Genomic DNA, 13,913 nt, shown 5'->3' on the forward strand with positions numbered 1-13,913 from the left:
GCCTGTGTACTCACCATCCCTACATTATGAATATACTGTAACCTACAGACCTCACTTCTGCTTGTGTATGTGGAATATACTCAGTTGTAAAGCAGAACCACGTTTGACCTCTTTCCAGTTGTCCACCTGTTAGGTAAGCAGCATGCCATCAGAATTCCTATTTGTTTGTTTGTGTGTTTCTCTGGGCTCATCTACACTTACTGCACTGCTGTAGCACTTAGTAAAGACATTACTTAGGCAGGTCCTCCACCTCCCTGAGAGGCAATAGCTATGTCGACAGGAGAAGCCCTCCCACCGACAAAGTGGGAGTTAGGTCGGTATAAGTGTGTCACACCCTTAAGTGATGCAGTTATATCAACATAAGCTGGGTGCATAAACCAAGCCTCAATTGCTTACGAACACTCGTCTCTGCAATGTAATATGTTTGTTTTTTTTTTTAAAAAAAGAGGCTTCTTACTCTGGTCACTGAATTAATTACTCTTCTTTTAATTGCTGTTTGACTCCAGCTGTATATGAAAGGTACCGAGAGCTCAGGCCAAGAGACAGTCTAATGGTGTTTGACTAAGTAAGAGCTGCTGCTCTGGAAATTACCAGGGTAATGAGAGCTGCCTGAATTAATTTAGTAGTTTTTATGCTATATTTCTTGGTCACAGATAGGAGAGGTAAAAGATACCAGACAGCACAAGTCAACCAGGATGGAGGCTTGATTTGCACTCAGCCCTTTGGCACTTTTATATAGGATGGTTCCTAAAGGATAGCATTTTTGAATCTGCTGGTGTTACACAGGAGGTAAAAGCTTAGATTTTTACCTCCTTAAATTATGCACAAAGCATAATTTAAAACCACACAAATGAGTGAATCTCAACAATTCAGAATAACAAGAGACAGACAACTAAATGCCTTAGAAAGCAAATTTATCAGGAAAATACTAGGTATTACATTAAATGAATTTATAACAAGTGCCAAGAGAGCAACTTCTTATCTCTAAAGTTATTCTGAAAAGAATGGAAATATCTGGGACATGTGTTAAGAAGAAAGGCAGAGCATCTGCCACAGCCGCTGTCCCATTGAGCAGCTGGAGAAACATGTAAATGGGGCCAACCGAAAGAATCCCTCTGTCAAACAGTACTTAGAGAGGTAAAACTTAATGAGACTTAGCAACATAGGGGACATGGAAAGAGGAGCCCAGGATAGGCAGGAACAGTGGAGCTTTGTTTGTGTCCCTAAACAACATTTGAAGGCATGGGAGGGATTCAGTTTCAACACTAATTAACATGGGCTCCAGTTGAAACTTTTCTGAGAGAACATTTTTCCATTTGTCAAAAATCAAAATATTCCACATCGATATCAGTGAAATTTATTTAAAAAACAACATAAAAATAAAGTACAAATACATTTTAAAAAGAGTATGAAAATTAAAATATGCAATTTGAAAAAATATTAAGTAAATTTTGATTCAGTTTTATTGAAACAAAACATTTTAATTGATCCAAAGTGAATTATTTTTGAAAATTACATGTTGTGAGAAATTTCAAAATTCAACATTTCATTCTAATTCAGAGTGAATTTTGTTGAAATTGTGGAATTTCCCACAAAATGGAAATTCCAGTTCCCAAGAAATCTCTCATTAATATTCAGATTTCTTCTGAAACATCTTTAAGAGCTAGGCTTAGGAAGCTCTTTTCAGAACACAATTTTATTGAACCCACTAACTTGAAGATATCATAGAAATGTAGGGCTGGAAGGAACCTTGAGAAGTCATCAAACAGGAGGGGAGCAGGGGGACTAGTTGGGGAAGGAGACTGGGACTGGGAACGTGCGTGGTGGCAAGGTGTGATGGAACATACCCCATCCCACTAAAAGCAAGTCTAACAAGCATCTCTACATTCAGGCCATGCCAATTAGGCATACCTTCAGAGCATGGTCTACCTGGAGAAGGAGAGCTTAAAAAGGTGAAGTTGGTCACAGAGCAGTGGGAGTGGTTTTCCCAAGAAGAGAGGCTGCTAGAGAGTCCAGCCACCAGGGAAGCCCAGCCTGAGACTCCCTCCCCCACCTGTTTAGGGCAGACAGACACTGCAGCCCTGAGAGGGGCTCTGGGCATCTGCCCTCCAGCAGTGCCCTGTAGCCGGACCTGAGGAGCAGCACCAGGGACTGGATGTAATAAGACCTAGAAAAAAAACTAGGAGTGGGCTTTTAACTCCCATGGGGAACAGTGAGCTTGCCCAGGAGTGGGGGTTCCTGAAGGGGACTCAGGAACAAGAGACTGGAAGAGACTACAGCCAAGCTCAGGCTGAGTGTCAGTTGACTACAATTGGTGGAGAATGCGGGTGATTAAGCCCTACACCTGTTACAAGGCCCTGAGACAGAAACAGGCTTCACACCAGTCCATTGAGAGGAAGCTTCCGCCAAGATGGACCCTGACTACTGGTGTAAGTGGGTGGCAGAGTGGCAGCATCAGCAGGCCAACCAGCATCAGCAATTGCAGCAGCAGATGTTGCAGCAGTGGATGGCCCAGCAGCAGATCTAAGTCCTGCAGCAGCAACAGCAGTTGCTGAAGGAGGTTGTGTCCCAGCAGCAATAACTCCAGAGAGACTTCCTGCAACAGTTAAGACCACCGCCCCCTGCCCAGGGAGACCCTGCAGGGCCCAATACCAGGGAGAGCTCTACCACCTGTGCCAGTGAAGTTAACTAAGATGGGCCCAGCTGATGCTCTGGAAGCATTCCTCACTGTCTTTGAGAGGGTGGCACTGGCCTCTCAATAATCTCCAGAGCATTGGGCCTTAGTTTTAGCTCCATATCTGATGGGATAGGCACAGCTGACCTACTATAATCTTGAGCCTGCTTTGGATCAAGACTACATTTGGGTGAAGGCCACTATTTTAGATTTCCTGGCTTTAAGCAAGGAGACGTTGGTAGTGTTTTAGAGCAAAGCTACCCCAAGGGCCATGCCCCCAGGTGCTGGCACAATGATTAAAAGAGCATTGCTGGTGGTGGCTTCATGCAGGGGAGCACTCCAGGGCCCAAGTTACAGAGTTGGTCTTAACAAACTGGTTTGTATCCATGCTTCCAGGAGGGGGTGCTCAACCATAATTCTGAGTCATTGTTGGATGTGGTGCAGCTGATGGAGAATTTTCTCATAGCCGATTGGTCACTATTGATGGACCATGCACAGCCTCTGCCTATTCATCGGCTAGGGGCACTGACAGGACTGGATACCCGCCAGCAGACACTGAACCCCAGGCGTGATGAAAAACATGTACAAACCCCATCCCAGCAACCCAAGCTACCCATACAGAGAGGAGAAAACCTCAGCAAGTCTCGGGGCCAAGCTTGGATGAGGTATCACCCAGATAACCACCTGACACAAACAACTAGAGCGGAGCCCTTGAGCTCAGACTTGGGTCCCGTTCATAATTTAAACCAACTCCCTGATGGGAAGGAACCCACAGGAATGAACTCAGTAACCTGATACTCTGTGGGCAACAGGGGCACATGAGGAAAGAGTGCCCATGGATGCAATGTGAATATGCAGAGATTGGACAGCAGAAGAAAGGGCCCCTGGGACTCCTTCCATGTTGACTGTTCCAGTATGGGTACAAGGGAAGGATTTACTGGGGCTTGTAGATTTGGGGTGTAGCCAAACTGTGATGCAAGCCACCCTTGGGGGTGAGACAATCCTCATGGCTCCTTGTCCACAGTCTCTTTGCCCATACAGTTCCAGTTCCTCTCTTCCAGCTCCAGTTCTGAACTGTGTCTTCCCCCTCCCCAGGACCAATCCGAGGTGAGGGGCATTTGGCCTGGGCCTCAAGCTCAAAGGGGGCCTCAAATTTAGACACTTGTTAATTTTTTGGAATTTGATAAGTTTCACAACTTGTTTTTATGCACATCCCTATCAGACCAAAATGTGACACTCTTTCAGCTTAGAGCTGCAAATAAGAGAAATATTCAAATTATGTCTCACTTTTTTTGGGTGCCTTATTTTATTTTAATGTGTTGTCATTTTTTATTTTTATTATGGCTAAGGGCCTGGGCCTCTCTGAACCTCAGAGAAGGCCTGTCCCTCCTACAACTCCACTACCTGGCTTCCAGGTGCCTCCCACAATCCCCAGTCCCAATGGCTGCCAGCCCCAATCTCCTTCCCTCGGCTCTTTGTCCAATTTCGGTGTCCCCCCACCCTTTGTCCCAGTCTCTTTGCCCAGCCAGTCACTAGTCTCCTGCTGCATCCAGGTTTCTCATCAGATCTACATTTTTTCCCTTGTGTAGCTGGCTGACCCTCAGCCTGGGATCGGCTGTAGTCTCTTCCAGTCTCTTGCCCCTGTATCCCCTACAAGAATCTCCACTCCTGGGCAAACTCATTGTTCCCTTGGGGACTTAAGCCCGCTCCTGTGGTCCTTTCTGGGTGTAATTACCTTCAGTCCCTGGTGCTGCTCCTCAGATCCAGCTACAGGGCACTGACAGAGAGCAGACATCCAGAGCCCCTCTCAGGGCTGCAGTGTCAATCTGCCCTAAACAAGGGAAGATGGGGAAGGAAAGGGTAGCCATTGTCCTGGGCTAGGCTTCCCTGGCTACTAGGTCCCTAGCAGCCTCTCCTCATGGGCAAACTTGCCCTTCCCCTCCCCATCCCCATGACCAGCTTTTTGTGTGTAATATTCATTATCGACACCTATTCAGATATCACTTTTTATATGGCACCCCAGTAACAGAATTCACCAGTATCTGAAGGGAGCTTGCCTCAAAATGTTCTCTGAACCCATCTGATTGGGTGGTCTTGTTCTAGATGTAAGGGGACTGTTGCCCCCTTACTAACATTCAGTGGGGGTGTTTTGGTTGGCTAGCTCCCAGCACTAAAAGGGGAAGAGTCGATGGCAAATCAGGAGCCTGAGACTGACAGTTCCCAGGAATAATGGGGAGAGGCCAATGCTCCAGATCAGCCTGATTGACAGGGCGGGCAGACTAATCATAGAGTCAGGAGACCAGGCGGGTCCCGTCCTCTGTGTCAACTGGATTTGCCTGGGTCAGACAGAGTGGGGTCGAGCTAAGGAGAGAGCAGGGGCCCGAGCTAAGTTGCTGGAAGCAGAGCTGCAGCCCCAAAGCCAGAGCACAGCCCAGAGAGAGCAGACCTGCAGCAACCGGAGCCAGAGGGGCCAGACAAGCAGCTAGGAAGCAGGTCAGAGCTGGGAGCAGAGTCACAGAAGCAGCCTGCAGAGCAGACCTGTCCTGGGGGCAGAGCTGTAGCAACCAGAGCCAGAGAGGCCAGAGAAGCAGCCCAGGGACCTGAAGGCAGACAGCAGCAGCAGCCGTGCTGAGGCAGAGTGGAGCTGGAGCTGGGGCTGGAGCCGTCCGGAGCTTGGTGTGGTGAGCAGCTGGGGAGAGTGAGGAGGACCCTGGGCAGTGGGCCCAGCGCAGGGAGACGCCTCAGCCAAGAGGCCTTGCAGGCCAGACTTGGAGGGGATCATAACCCCGACCGGGCAGGGGCGACGCTGGGAAAAAGGGTCCTGCCACCTAGAGCCTGAGAGCGTGTGGCCACCGCCAGAGCAAGTGTCCAACCCGCAGCATCGCTGCAGCACAGCCGGGGCCTGAGAAGGAGGCCTGGGACCTACAAAGAACAGACTGTGACCTGCCCTGACGTTCCAGAGACACTGTTTGTGATGTTCCCTGCCACAGAGCAGGGTGATGTGTTCTCCTTTAACCTTTCCCATTTTCCTTATTCTTTTTTAAAATTAATTGTTAATTAAACAACTTGTATTTGCTTTAAATTGTATGAAATGATCAGTTGGTCAGGGAGGTGCCCAGTGCAGAGAGAGTACCCCGGAGTGGGGACACCCTAGCCCCTGTCCTGGGTGACCACAGCAGGGTTGGGGGTTGAGCCCCCCAGGAATCCTGGGCTCAGCCTTGTCAGGGTTTACGAGGACTCTGCCAGACAGGAGAGTGGAAGGGGAGTCCTCAAGGGCAGGGAGGCCTCTGGGTAAAGGAAGTGGGAGCCAGGACTCAGATCCTTTTGCTAGCCCACTTCACCGGGGTAGTGCAGAAGCCAGGAAAGTTCCCCACAATAGCGGGACCATTCCCCCGCTTACATAGAGTGAGTATTTGTGCCTATTTAGTCTCATCTGCTCCTTCCAATACTGTGGAGAAGAAAATAGCTCTCATGGAAAAGAGCAACTCTAAAAAGGATGATGGTATCGTAGCATAATAAGAATTAGCACAAAGCCAAAATGAAGATACATTTTTATTATAGAAAGCTTCTGGTGGTTTCAGAAGACGTTAGAGAGCTATAAACATGAAGAAAGGGAGAATTATAAATCATATGCTACCTGGTCATACATCAATATGCCGTCTTTAATCTCCAGTTTGCTGGGAAACATTGCACCTTTCTCCCAGACTTGACCACAAAGCTCCAGGCATCTGTCACCTCCAAGATGGATTACTGAAATTCATGGTTATCTGAAGCTGAATGGGAAGATGATTCACATGGTGCAGATGGTACAGATTATGGCTGCCCACCTACTGCATGGTTTATTCTGCCACAAGTTCATCAGGTCTGTGCTCAAGTCCCTCCACTGGATCGCACTTAGCTTCTGATGCCAGCTTAAGGCTTTTCAAAGCAATTGAGGGATCAAGCTCCAGATACAGTGACAAGCAAATTTTCATCTATGAAACACCATGACAGCTGTTTTCCTCTGGGACAATACAGATTACAAAGCCCAGGATGAAGTCTTTGAGAGCAGAGATCGAAGCATTCTCTGTTGAGGGGACCCAGCTATGGCAGAGGATATTACATGAGAACAGAGTCTGACCATCTTTAGGAAACAGTGTAAAACCTTACACTTTGAAAGAATCACAGGGGTAGCTGTGTTAGTCTGGATCTGTAAAAAGCAACAGAGAGTCCTGTGGCACCTTTAAGACTAACAGATGTATTGGAGCATAAGCTTTCGTGGGTGAATGCCCACTTCGTCGGATGCATGTAATGAAAATTTCCAGGGGCAGGTGTAAATATGCTGGCAAGAATCAGTCTGGAGATAACGAGGTTATTTCAATCAGGGAGGGTGAGGTCCTCTGCTAGCAGTTGAAGTGTGAACACCAAGGGAGGAGAAACAACTTCTGTAGTTGGCTAGCCATTCACAGGCTTTGTTTAATCCTGATCTGATGGTGTCAAATTTGCAAATGAACTGAAGTTCAGCAGTTTCTCTTTGGAGTCTGGTCCTGACGTTTTTTTGCTGTAAGATGGCTACCTTTACATCTGCTATTGTGTGGCCAGGGAGGTTGAAGTGTTCTACTATAGGTTTTTGTATATTGCCATTCCTGATATCTGACTTGTGTCCATTTATCCTTTTACGTAGGATAATGCTCCAATACATCTGATAGTCTTAAAGGTGCCACAGGACTCTCTGTTACTTTGAAAGGAGTTAGGGGTGAGGGTAGTTTCTGTCAGGCAATGGTAGTTTTAAGCACCAAATAGGGCTGTATAGAAGGCCCACAACAAGGAGTATCAGCCTACTTCTGTTGCCTCTTGGGCTGGCTCAACTCAATTTTGGGGCTCTGTTAACATATGTTAGACCCCCTTGGAAACAGGAGATGGTGGGCAGCTTATGCCATTGAATCCCCTCGAGTGCACTCACCAGTGGAGCCTGGGTTCAGTGGAAACCACTGGAACCTAGGGAGTGAATCAGGCCCACTGAATGGAAAAAGACTGTACTGTCACTGTATTTTCCTGTCTTAGCTCGTAGTTTGTCCATCATGCATAAAACAGCCAGCAACTGTTAGCAGCAACAATTGAGTTATTCAGTATGTATTTTGGAAAATGATGGATGGAGTTTCTTGTACCACCCAGACCCCATTTCTTTATCAATTCCTCTTTGGTTAAAGCTGTGTTACTGCAGCATCTGTTCTGTGTATGTAGATAAAACTAGAATGGAATTATTCTTATATTTAGCCATTGATTGTTGTCTGTATTTTGGAAGTGTCTGTCTGTCTATACACAGGGCAATCTATTGACCCAAAGAACTATATCTCTAGTGTAACAGAGAGTCCTGTATCTATTCTTAATTGTTACACCTTATCATGGTAATAATTTAAAGCAGGGGTGGGGAACCTTTTTTCTATCAGGGGCCACTGACCCATAGAAAAAAAAATCAGTCATGGGCCACACACAGCCCTGTAGGGGGGTGGGGAGGGGAAAACACAGAAACTTGGGGCTTCCTCCCACAGCAGGACAAGTCGGTGCTCATGGCTCCATCCCCATGGGAGGGTGGGGAGGCTCGGGGCTTCCCCTAGGGTCTTGGATGGGGCCAGAAATGAGGGGTTCAGGATGTGGGAGGGGGCTCCCGGCTGGAGCAAGGGGTTGAGGTCTGAGAGGGAGTTAGGGTGCAGGAGGGGGTTCTGACCTGGGGCAGGGGGTGCAGGCTCTGGCCGGGCAGTGCTTACCTCAGTCGGTGGCGCAGCAGGACTAAGGCAGTCTCCCTGCCTACCCTAGCTCCACGCTGCTCCCAGAAGCAGCTGCCATGTCCAGCCCTTAAGTGGAAGGGCTCTTGTGCACCTCTAACTTGTGCCAGGGCTATGTGACTGAGCATCAGGAAGAGACAACTGATTCTCCTCAGTCCTCACTCTCCAGGGCCGGCTCCAGCATTTCTGCCGCCCCAAACAAACAAAAAAAAAGCCACGATCGGTGGCGGCAATTCAGCAGCAGGTCCTTCACTCCTAGAGGAAACGAGGGACCTGCCGCTCCCGAATTGCTGCAGGTGCCGCCCCTCTCCCTTGGCCACCCCAAGCACCTGCTTGTTAAGCTGGTGCCTGGAGCCGGCCCTGTCACTCTCCACTACGCCTGAGCTCAGGTGGGAGAGAGAATCTGCCCCTCAGTGTCTATTTATCCTCCCCTCTTCCAACTTAAAGCATAGCAAAAATATTCAGAATGTTTTTTAAAAGGGCAGAACTATTTTTAAATGAACATGAGCCAGAAAAGAATGCCATAACCACTCAGTGCCATCCAATGATAAATTCTGGCCTTCCCTGATGTAAAAACAACAGTAATTTGTGTACTATTTCTTCTGTGTTTACATTTTCTGAGACAGGCTATTTGGAATAATGAATTAGCAGCAATTATTTATTTTCAGTGTGTGAAGTGTCAAGGTCAGAGCCTAACCAACCCATCACTAGCATCCCCCTAATTACAATGAAAATAATTGCTTCTTTTCTCATCAATAACTATTGATTTCTAAGAGTGCAGGATTTTACCTGGGTCCATGCAGTGGTGGTCATACTGAGCACTACACCAAGCTAGCCATGTCACAAGCCTGAGTCTGTTACTTGAAAAAACGCCCTTTAATGATTAAACAATAAATTAAAATACACTGAAAAAAATTCTTACACATTTTGAAAACTACATCAACCAATCTCCATTTTGGTGGGAAAAGAGAGGGGCATCAGCCATCCCACTGTTCGGATCAGTATGTTAGGTTTGGACTATAATAGGGCAAAATGTCTGCCTTGACAATTTTCAGTATGAAAATTGTTTATATACAAGGACCAAATTTGCCCTATAGTTTAATAAACACATATTAGCATGTCTGGTGTTCCTGAGGCTATAAGTTTGGCATTAGTTGATTTAATTCTTTAACCAATTTTCAGCCTCATTGCTCTACCTTTTACTTAGTAATTTTCTAATGCCTAAGAATTTACTAATGACTGATTTAAAATTTGTCTGTGGGCTAAATATATTGTAACAAATCTATGGCCACCTAGGGTTTCACATTTGTCACTAGACTGCACACCACTGGCATTTAGATTTTCAAGTCAATAGAACTCAAATCCTCCTACTCCTAAAACAGGCCCCCAGAACTAATGAGGAATCACTGTCTGCAGAATAGCACTTATGACACATTCTAGCAGTTCAGATTCAATCCAGTGAAGGGGCTACATACTAGTCAGTTAATTAGAATACTTTTTATAGAAAAAGCTCACTAAATCTTTCAGTATATAGACTCTCACTTCAGTCTTTAAAAAACTCTTAAATTAATGGACAACATTGTGGCCCCACTGAAGTCAATGGCAAAAAAAAAAAAAAAAAAAAAAAATACAACAATCAAGGTAGCTAAACCCTGGAATAACTTACCTAGGGTTCTGGTGAATTCTCCATCACTTAAAGTCTTCCAATCATGACTGGATATCTTTCTATATGCTATAGCTCCAACAAAAGTTATGGGATTGACATAGAAATTACTTAGTGAGGCTTTTTGACCTGCATTATTAGAGTTGATCAGAAAATGTTTATTAAAACAGGCTTTTGTTGGAAAAAGCTGTTTTGATTAAACCATTTTTTGGACAAATTTCAGCAAAGTTTCTCATGAAAGAAAAACATTTAGAATTTTTTTTTTTCAGTTTGGGGGAAAGTTTTTTTAAAAATGTCTATGTTTGGTTTCAAATTTTATTTTTTTATCATGTACATATGATTTTTATTACTTTTGCACTGTTTCATGACGTCAGCATGATTAGTCTTGACATACCATAATATGACATAATAGTTGAAATAATACAAGTGTCAAACTGTTTAATTACAACACAAACAGGAGATACTAATCTAGAAAAGAGTACTAAGTAGCAGCTGCATTTAATGATTTTCAAAACAAAATAAATTAAAAATAATACAGTGTTTCAACTATTATATCATGTTATGACATCAGTAGTACTGCATGTATATTATGCAGGACAACTATTGATGTGTCATGAAATAATGTAAAGATGATAAAACTGATATGAAAAACCCCAAATGAAATTTCTAAATTTCAACCAGCTCTATGTGTTACGCAAGAAGCCAGACTAGATAATCAAAATGGTCCCTTCTGGACTTAAAAACAACCACTATGCAGTCAGCTTGGGGCACAAAGTTTTAGGGCCATACGGCACTAAGAAAATAGGAAGGGTAATATTCTTTGTGGGGAGGAGTAACTGGGAGGGAGGCAGGGCCCCGGTCTGGGGGGAAAAAAACAAGGAAACTATGGAGAAGAGGATCTTCTTCATTTTCAGTACCTCAGAGCATAATGAAGATGGTTATGGATTTACCATCATTAATATTTTGTCATTTATTACACCTCAGCCTTTACCTCCATTTAGAATGGAAAATACCGAAAATTCCAGGATAAATGTAACTACTGCAATAGTAAATGTCAAGAGTGGACTGTATTCCCCGTTAGTATTCTAAGGACAAGGCCAACCTTAAAATAATAGGTTAGCCCATAGCTCAGCCAAATAGTCTATCTAGCTTTTCCATACCATACCAAGGTAGCAAATCTAGCAGTTTCACACCTATCCAAAGTATTTTGCAGAAAAAACAAACAAACCAGACAACATTTAGTTCCATTAGTGCCCTCTATGTTGGAGGGCTGCTTGTGTACTATCTCTCTCAATCAAGGGAAAAACTTATCTGCAAAGAGGTAGGACACTGTAGCACACACAAGGATGTTCAGACTCCAGTGCTTAAAAAAAAAAAAGTCTAATATCACTAATGTGCATAATAGAAACAGCACCAGGAACTGCAGGGGTTGTTTAACATTCAGTGAGCATATGCCTAAAAAGTCAGTGCACACATTTGCAAATTTCACTGCGTATCTCTGCATCACTGAACTTTGTTTAGGCATGATCAGTTCAGAGCAGAGATGAAACTTTTTTGGATGAAATCTGGTCCAATGTGAAGCACAACTGAAAGAGAAAAGAGTTTTTTCTTACTCTGCTTGCCCCTCCCCCCCATTTGTGTGTGTGTGTGTGTGTGTATGTGAGAGAGAGAGAGAGAGAGAGAATAACCTTGGATTCTGAAATGAAGCACAGCAGACAGAAAGATCCTGCACGGATTTTTAAAAATCTCAGATTTTTAAGCCTTGTTCCAAATTCTCCTGGAAGAACTTGTGAATAGATTCAGTGAAGTCATAGATAATTTCTCTGCATTCAAGGGACCTATTTTTGGCTTTCAGCATTTATTGAATAAGCTGCCATTAGATGAATGCCATCCCCAGCTGGCAACCTTTCCCTAGCCCCACTACCCTTGATGCCTGCTATTTTAATCTTATTACATTTTTCTGATAGACATAGTCCTTAGAGGTCACCACTTGTTTCAGCAGTTGGCTTGCTGCCAATCTGCCTGGGGAAACCTAACTCGACCAATTGTGATCAAAGATGACCATTTTCATAAATAGCTAATGGTGAAGGCACGTGTATCGCCATATACTGTATAAGTAGGGCGGGAGGCATAAGTAGCTGCAGTGGAGAGAGACATCTACATGTTCACTAGTGCCTGAATTTCAGCAAAAGCAGCCAAATGCATCCCTGGTGTAACTACATTGACATCACTGGAGTTACACAAGGGATGCATTTGGCCCTTTATTTGCCATACAGTGACACATGAAACAAACACAATCTTCATAATCACTTCATGCTGGTCACCTGTTTAAAAGAACTGCAGTAATTAAATTTTTGCATGGATCATAAAGGGTTCACAGTACTGTGACAGCGCCTCATAAATAACAAATCCTGTAAAGAAATAAACATGACATGACAACTCAAAGAAACTGGATATGGCAGGCATTTCTGATGCAGTTATCTGAAATTTGTACGCAGTACAAGTTGCAGATTGTTTTCAATATGCAGATTTCATTCATAGAATATTAAGATTTCACCAGCTATGAACTGAAATTCACTGCAGTGGAGTAACCACAATATAAAATGCTTGCATTATACAGGAGATTGTAAATCAAGATGCTATTATCTTTGATGCTATGATCAGGTTATAAAAAGCACAAAACATACCAACCAACGCCTGTGTTCTTATTTACAATTCCTGTCTGCAGCACTGAGAAACCTGCAACTCCTCTGCTTCCCAACCACCATGTTATTCTGTATTCATGCCTTATAGCAAACAAAGCTCATCTCTCACTACATAGGGTGAGAGATTTGGTGAAAAACATGCATTGCTCACCCTGCTATTTTCATTGTTCTTATCAGTTCAGAAGCAAGCTAAATAGTGCCCCGATGATGGAGATTTGGTTTTTCTTCTATAATAAGTTACTGTAGAATTTCTTAATTAGAAGTCCAATTCTATGTTTGTTTGTATGTTTAAAAAAAAAAAAGAATTCCAGGTGAAAAATGCCAGGAGAAATTCCTTTCTTTTGTGCTTGCAAATAGTCTCTTTATGCAGAGGTATCTTTCTCCCTGTACCTCAAATACTATCTAATAGCATTTCTATCAGGCTTCTGGCTCTTCCCGTCACAAACAAAGCAGTACAGACATCCTAAAAATCAACTAACACAATTGTAACGTATTTGTTCTGTAAATCTACCAAGGATCCCCTTCTCTCTCTAGCATTTTCACTGAAAACCATTACAATACTGCAGAGAAACATTCTCACTGGGGATGTTTTTGGCTTTCATCTCACTGCTTTTTCAACCAGAACACTGGAGTTAGAAACCTTAATTAGCAATCTGAAAGCAGCACACAGGCCAGGAATACTTACATTTACAATTGTGTTTGCGATATTTGTGCACTGATCCAGCACAAAGAAGAGAAAGAGCTTTTTTATAGCCTGCCTTTCAAGCCTGGTAGGAGTGAAAAGAAGGCTGCTATCTGAAAGCTACTCATTTTCTATATGCTCTGCTCTACTTGCTTCCTACGTGCATGCAACTCAGCTGCCAGATTAATAACCATGTCAGCCTCTTTCCCTCATAAAGAGGCAGAGAGATGATAGGATGAAGATGAAGCAGCCAGCATGTTAATCTGTAGTTATGGCTACACTAACCCTTGAACAAATGTCACGGTGTTATTGTCCTTGAAGAAATAAAATAAATCAGCACTATTTCTTCTGAAGAAAAGGATTTTGGAAATAGTATTCAGTGCTTTTTCACGATGACATTAAAAATAAAAACACTCCTTAAGCA

The 13,913-nt window shown here is 44.0% G+C and overlaps 1 protein-coding gene across 1 annotated transcript in view; it reads right to left on the reverse strand.

Moving 5' to 3' along the window:
- Positions 1 to 13,589, reverse strand: part of TRIM2 (tripartite motif containing 2) — a 110,874-nt gene extending 97,285 nt beyond the window's left edge. Inside the window, exon 1 of the mRNA XM_054029040.1 lies at positions 13,493 to 13,589. The gene's annotated coding sequence lies outside the window, so the exon portion shown is untranslated. The remainder of the gene's footprint in view (positions 1 to 13,492) is intronic.
- Positions 13,590 to 13,913: the final 324 nt, after the last annotated feature.

This window comes from Malaclemys terrapin, chromosome 5, assembly GCF_027887155.1.
Source record: "Malaclemys terrapin pileata isolate rMalTer1 chromosome 5, rMalTer1.hap1, whole genome shotgun sequence".
NCBI lineage: Eukaryota > Metazoa > Chordata > Testudines > Emydidae > Malaclemys > Malaclemys terrapin.